The sequence below is a fragment of the Cryptomeria japonica genome, unplaced genomic scaffold (assembly GCF_030272615.1).
Source record: "Cryptomeria japonica unplaced genomic scaffold, Sugi_1.0 HiC_scaffold_235, whole genome shotgun sequence".
Classification (NCBI taxonomy): domain Eukaryota; kingdom Viridiplantae; phylum Streptophyta; class Pinopsida; order Cupressales; family Cupressaceae; genus Cryptomeria; species Cryptomeria japonica.
The window spans coordinates 145,470-152,500 of record NW_026729057.1 but is presented as its reverse complement, the minus strand read 5'-3'; the positions used below and the strand labels follow the sequence as shown (position 1 = coordinate 152,500).

Sequence of the window (7,031 nt, the reverse complement as noted above, 5' to 3'; positions counted from 1 at the left end):
ATCTCAACTTTTTTTGCCTTTTCAGGAAACTTTTGAATGGAGCGCATCATTGGTGCGCTCCGAAGTGTGCTCCAAGGTGCGCACCTCTGGTGTGCTCCAAAGCTCTCTCTAGCTGCGTGCACCTGCCCCGGCCGCGCACCCGGCCCCGCCCAGCTTCGCTCACCTGTCCCGGGCGTCTGGTGCGGAACCTTAGAGTAAGAAACATCACCGTGCACCTTGGCCAACGTGCGCGACTCGACCGAGCGCGCACTGGCCGAGGTGCACACCGATTTCACCTGGGTGCGCGCGCAGCACCTCGGGCGCACCGGGGTGCGCGCACAACGCCCGGGTTGCACCGTGGCCTGTGTGCTCGGGGCGCCTCGGGTGCGCGCTCGGTGTCGCCCCCGCGCGCGCGGTAGTGCGGGCAGCGCACCCCGGCCCGGCCCGGCCCCGACGAGAACGCAAACGGGCAAAAGGTTTATTCAAATAGCATTGCGACGCCCGGCGAAAAACTAAAAAAGGGTGCAACACCGGGACTTCCCGGGAGGTCACCCATCCCAGTACTACTCCGGCCCAAGCGCGCTTAACTGCGGAGTTCTGATGGGATCCGGTGCACTAACGCTGGTATGATCGCACCCGTTATGAGCTTGTCGCAGTGTGTACTTAGCAAACCGCGACCCACGTGCGAATCCACCCCGGCCACCCACCCCCGTCGAGGTGCACACCCTCCCTCGCGAAGTGCGCCCCGTTCGCCAAGTGTGAGCCCTGCCCGGGTGCGCGCACCTTGCTAGGGCGTCGGGTGTGCACCCGGCCCGGCCTACGTGCGTGCACCTGGACGGGGCGTCGTGTGCGTGCAGTGTCCCGTCTGCAACGCGGTGCCCACACACCACCTCGGGCGCAACGACCTGCGCTCACATGTGGGCCGAGTGCACCTTGGTGCATGTTCGGGGCGCCTCGGGTGCACGCTCGATCTTGCCCCGGTGCACCAAGGCGCTCGGTTTGCCCCGGGTGCGCACTTGGTGCAAGGTGGGCACCCAAAATAGGGATCAAGCACCAAAACACAAGTTTCGGGATGCAAAATGGGACCCAAGGACCACAAATGCGTTCCAAGACCCATGATGGGTCCACGAGAACAAAAATGTGTTCCGAGACTTAATAAACAAATATTGGGTTTTAGGAGAAGAAACATGCTCTGATGCCCAAAACGAGAATCGACCCCGAAAAGGCCACAGGCCAAAAGTGGGATGCGAGACAAAAAAAAATGGGACCCGAGGACCAAAATTGGGTTCCCAGGTCGAAGACAGGGCAACCGGACAAGAAACGACCTCTAAGGCTCGAAATGAGTCCCGACGACTAAAACTTGACAAGAAGCACCCATCAGGCACCCAACTCGACACCCATGGGATGCCGACCCACCCGGGCTTCCACCTAGCACACCTTGGCACCCACCCACCCTCGCACCCAACCTCGCACCCAACTTAGCACCTTTGAACCCACATTGGCACTCACCCTGACCCTGGCACCTTGGAACCCACATTGGCACTCACCTTGACCCTGGCACCCACCTTTGCACTCACCTTGGGACCCACCCTGGCTCCCACCTCGGCACCCACCCAGACACCCACCTTGGTTCCTTGGCACCCACCTTGGATCCTTGGCACCCACCCCGACACCCACCTTGGCACGCAACTTGGCTACTTGCCACCCACCTTGGCTCCTTGACGCCCACCCCGACAACCACCCCGTGACCTACCCTGGCTAGGGTTGGTGCACACCCACCCTGGTGCCCACCTTGGCACCCACCCCATGACCCACCTTGGCACGCACCTTAGTACCCACCCCGTTACCCACCCTAGGACCCACCCCGTGACCCACCTTGGCCAGGGTGGGTGCCTTGGTGCGCACAACTTGCCTGGGCTGCACACCAGGGCGGGCTCAAGATGGCACCCGCGTTCCGTTTTTTTCACTATCTTTCAAAACGGAAATTTTAAAATCTCGTTTTTTTTTTTTTTTTGCCTTTTCTGGAAATTAGTGAAGGCAGCGCATCAAAGGTGCGCAATGCTGGTGCGAACCCGGGAGCGCTCCGATGTGTGCTCCAAGGTGCGGCGTGCACGAAGTCCGAGCCCGGCTTGCCCCGGGTGCGCACCTCGCGTGCACCTTCGCCGGGGTGAGCACCTTGGCTGGGTTGCGCGCCCTGGTGCGCACCAAGGAGCGCTCTGAAGTGTGCTCCAAGGTGCGGCGTGCACGAAGTCGGAGCTCGGTTTGCCCCGGGTGTGCACCTCGGGTGCGCACCTCGCGTGCACCTTCGCTGCGGTGGGCACCTTGGCTGGGTTGCGCGCCTTGGTGGGCACCATGCAGTGCACGAAGTCGGAGCCCGGTTTGCCCCGGGCGCGCACCTCCGCCAGGGTGGGCACCTTGGTGCGCACAACTTGCCTGGGCTGCGCACCAGGAAGGGCTCAAGATGGCACCCGCGTTCCGTTTTTTTCACTATCTTTCAGAACGGAAATTTTAAAATATCGTTTTTTTTTGCCTTTTCTGGAAATTAGTGAAGGCAGCGCATCAAAGGTGCGCAACGCTGGTGCGAACCTGGGAGCGCTCCGATGTGTGCTCCAAGGTGCGGCGTGCACGAAGTCGGAGCCCGGTTTGCCCCGGGTGCGCCCTGGTGGGCACCATGGTGCGCACCAAGGAGCGCTCCGAAGTGTGCTCCAAGGTGCGGCCTGCACGAAGTCGGAGCCCGGTTTGCCCCGGGTGTGCACCGCGGGTGGGCACCTTGGTGCGCATGCCTTGCCTGGGCTGCGCACCAGGGCGGGCTCAAGATGGCACCCGCGTTCCGTTTTTTTCACTATCTTTCAAAACGGAAATTTTAAAATCTCATTTTTTTTTGCCTTTTCTGGAAATTAGTGAAGGCAGCGCATCAAAGGTGCGCACCTCGCTGCCCACCACGGTGCGCAACGCCGGTGGGCACCCGGGAGTGCTTCGAAGTGTGCTCCAAGGTGCTGCGTGCACGTTGTCGGAGCCCGGTTTGCCCCGGGTGCGCACCTCGCGTGCACCTTCGTCGGGGTGGGCACCTTGGCTGGGTTTGCCCCGGCTGCGCTCCGAAGCGGGGTTATTGGAGCGCCGCCTCTTTTTTTGTCGGAGCGTTTGGTGGGGTTTCTCGCATTGGCTCTTCCCAGGCCCGGTTGCCACCCTGGCGCGCACGAAGTCGGAAGTAGGGTTAATTGCCCGGGTGCGCACCTTTGCCAGGGTGGGCACCTTACCTGGGCTGTGCACCCGGGCGGGCTCAAGATGGCACCCGCGTTCCGTTTTTTTCACTATCTTTCAAAACGGAAATTTTAAAATCTCCTCTTTTTTTTGCCTTTTCTGGAAATTAGTGAAGGCAGCGCATCAAAGGTGCGCACCTCGCTGCCCACCTTGGTGTGCTCTGAGGTGCGCACCCGGGAGCGCTACGAAGTGTGCTCCAAGGTGCGGCGTGCACGTTGTCGGAGCCCGGTTTGCCCCGGGTGCGCACCTCGCCTGCACCTTGGCCGGGGTGGGCACCCTGGCTGGGTTTGCCCAGGGTGCGCTCCGAAGCGGGGTTACTGGAGCGCCCCCTCTTTTTTTGTCAGAGCGTTTGGTGGGGTTTCTCGCATTGGCTCTTCCCAGGCCCGGTTGTTGGGTGCGCTCCCACCCTGGCGCGCGCGAAGTTGGAAGTTGGGTTAATTGCCCGGGCGCGCACCTTCGCCAGGGTGGGCACCTTGGTGCGCACACCTTGGCTGGGCTGCGCACCAGGGCGGGCTCAAGATGGCACCAGCATTCCCTTTTTCTCACTATCTTTCAAAACGGAAATTTTAAAATCTCGTTTTCTTTTGCCTTTTATGGAAATTAGTGAAGGCATCGCATCAAAGGTGCGCACCTCGCTGCCCACCTTGGTGTGCTCCGAGGTGCCCACCACGGTGCGCTCCGAGGTGCCCACCACGGTGCGCAACGCCGGTGCGAACCCGGGAGCGCCCCGATGTGTGCTCCAAGGTGCGGCGTGCACGAAGCCGGACCCCGGTTTGCCCCGGGTGCGCACCTCGCGTGCACCTTGGTGCGCACACCTTGGCTGGGTTGCGCGGCCTGGTGGGCACCATGGTGCGCACCAAGGAGCGCTCCGAAGTGTGCTCCAAGGTGCGGCGTGCACGAAGTCCTAGCCCGGTTTGCCCCGGGTGCGCACCTTCGCCGCGGTGGGCACCATGGCGTGCACGAAGTCGGAGCCCGGTTTGCCCCGGGTGCGCACCTCGCGTGCACCTTCGCCGGGGTGGGCACCTCGGCTGGGTTGCGCGCCCTGGTGCGCACCAAGGAGCGCTCCGAAGTGTGCTCCAAGGTGCGGCGTGCACGAAGTCGGAGCCCGGTTTGCCCCGGGTGCGCACCTTCGCCGCGGTGGGCACCCTGGTGCGCACCATGGCGTGCACGAAGTCGGAGCCCGGTTTGCCCCGGGTGCGCACCTCGCGTGCACCTTCGGCGGGGTTGCGCGCCCTGGTGCGCACCAAGGAGCGCTCCGAAGTGTGCTCCAAGGTGCGGCGTGCACGAAGTCGGAGCCCGGTTTGCCCCGGGTGCGCACCTCGCGTGCACCTTCGGCGGGGTTGCGCGCCCTGGTGGGCACCATGGTGCGCACCAAGGAGCGCTCCGAAGTGTGCTCCAAGGTGCGGCGTGCACGAAGTCGGAGCCCGGTTTGCCCCGGGTGCGCACCTCGCGTGCACCTTCGCCGCGGTGGGCACCATGGCGTGCACGAAGTCGGAGCCCGGTTTGCCCCGGGTGCGCACCTCGCGTGCACCTTCGCCGGGGTGGGCACCTCGGCTGGGTTGCGCGCCCTGGTGCGCACCAAGGAGCGCTCCGAAGTGTGCTCCAAGGTGCGGCGTGCACGAAGTCGGAGCCCGGTTTGCCCCGGGTGCGCACCTCGCGTGCACCTTCGCCGCGGTGGGCACCATGGCGTGCACGAAGTCGGAGCCCGGTTTGCCTCGGGTGCGCACCCCGCGTGCACCTTCGCTGGGGTGGGCACCTCGGCTGGGTTGCGCGCCCTGGTGCGCACCAAGGAGCGCTCCGAAGTGTGCTCCAAGGTGCGGCGTGCACGAAGTCGGAGCCCGGTTTGCCCCGGGTGCGCACCTCGCGTGCACCTTCGCCGCGGTGGGCACCTTGGCTGGGTTGGGCACCATTGAGCGCTCCGAAGTGTGCTCCAAGGTGCGCACCATGGCCCTCCAAGGTGCGCAGCATGGCGTGCACGAAGTCGGAGCCCGGTTTGCCCCGGGTGCGCACCTCGCGTGCACCTTCGCCAGGGTGGGCACCTCGGTGCGCACACCTTCTCAATGTTTTCTTGCCTTTTCTGGAAATTGGTGAAGGCAGCGCATCAAAGGTGCGCACCTCGGTGTGCTCCGAGGTGCGAACCCGAGAGCGCTCCGAGGTGCCCACGAAGTCGAAAGTCGGGTTAATTGCATTGTTTTCCCCGGGTGCGCTCCGAGGTGCGCAACATCGGTGCGCACCAAGGAGGGCTCCGAAGTGTGCTCCAAGGTGCGCACGATTCGGAGCTCGGTTTGCCCGGGGTGCGCACACCTTGGCTGGGTTGCGCACCCTTTGTGCGCTCCAAGGTGCGCACGAAGTCGGAGCTCGGTTTGCCCCGGGTGCGCACCTTCGCCAGGGTGCGCACCTTGATGCGCACGCCTTGGCTGGGCTGCGCACCTTGGTGGGCGCCATGGTGCGCACCTTTCGTGCGCTCCAAGGTGCGCACGAAGTCGGAGCTCGGTTTGCCCCGGGTGCGCACCTTGGTGGGCGCCATGGTGCACTCCGAGGTGCCCAAGATTGGTGCGCAACAAGGAGCGCTCCGAAGTGCGCTCCAAGGTGCGCAGGTGCGCGCGAAGTCGAAAGTTGGGTTAATTGTCCGGTTTGCCTCGGGTGCGCACCTTGCGTGCACCTTCGCCAGGGTGGGCGCCTTGGTGCGCACACCTTGGCTGGGCTGCGCACCCGGGCGCGCACACCTTGGCACCCGCGTTTCCTTCATTTTAAATTTTTTTTTTTTACAATCTCTCAAGTGGGAAATTCTATAATCTCAACTTTTTTTGCCTTTTCAGGAAACTTTTGAATGGAGCGCATCATTGGTGCGCTCCGAAGTGTGCTCCAAGGTGCGCACCTCTGGTGTGCTCCAAAGCTCTCTCCAGCTGCGTGCACCTGCCCCGGCCGCGCACCCGGCCCCGCCCAGCTTCGCTCACCTGTCCCGGGCGTCTGGTGCGGAACCTTAGAGTAAGAAACATCACCGTGCACCTTGGCCAACGTGCGCGACTCGACCGAGCGCGCACTGGCCGAGGTGCACACCGATTTCACCTGGGTGCGCGCGCAGCACCTCGGGCGCACCGGGGTGCGCGCACAACGCCCGGGTTGCACCGTGGCCTGTGTGCTCGGGGCGCCTCGGGTGCGCGCTCGGTGTCGCCCCCCGCGCGCGCGGTAGTGCGGGCAGCGCACCCCGGCCCGGCCCGGCCCCGACGAGAACGCAAACAGGCAAAAGGTTTATTCAAATAGCATTGCGACGCCCGGCGAAAAACTAAGAAAGGGTGCAACACCGGGACTTCCCGGGAGGTCACCCATCCCAGTACTACTCCGGCCCAAGCGCGCTTAACTGCGGAGTTCTGATGGGATCCGGTGCACTAACGCTGGTATGATCGCACCCGTTATGAGCTTGTCGCAGTGTGTACTTAGCAAACCGCGACCCACGTGCGAATCCACCCCGGCCACCCACCCCCGTCGAGGTGCACACCCTCCCTCGCGAAGTGCGCCCCGTTCGCCAAGTGTGAGCCCTGCCCGGGTGCGCGCACCTTGCTAGGGCGTCGGGTGTGCACCCGGCCCGGCCTACGTGCGTGCACCTGGACGGGGCGTCGTGTGCGTGCAGTGTCCCGTCTGCAACGCGGTGCCCACACACCACCTCGGGCGCAACGACCTGCGCTCACATGTGGGCCGAGTGCACCTTGGTGCATGTTCGGGGCGCCTCGGGTGCACGCTCGATCTTGCCCCGGTGCACCAAGGCGCTCGGTTTGCCCCGGGTGCGCACT

The 7,031-nt window shown here is 64.0% G+C and overlaps 2 non-coding genes across 2 annotated transcripts; both read right to left on the bottom strand.

The window, feature by feature from the left end:
• Window positions 1-498: 498 nt before the first annotated feature.
• Window positions 499-617, bottom strand: LOC131869121 (5S ribosomal RNA). Its single transcript, XR_009367516.1, has one exon. It is a non-coding gene; the product is annotated as a 5S ribosomal RNA (ribosomal RNA).
• Window positions 618-6,533: 5,916 nt separating this feature from the next.
• Window positions 6,534-6,652, bottom strand: LOC131869120 (5S ribosomal RNA). Its single transcript, XR_009367515.1, has one exon. It is a non-coding gene; the product is annotated as a 5S ribosomal RNA (ribosomal RNA).
• Window positions 6,653-7,031: the final 379 nt, after the last annotated feature.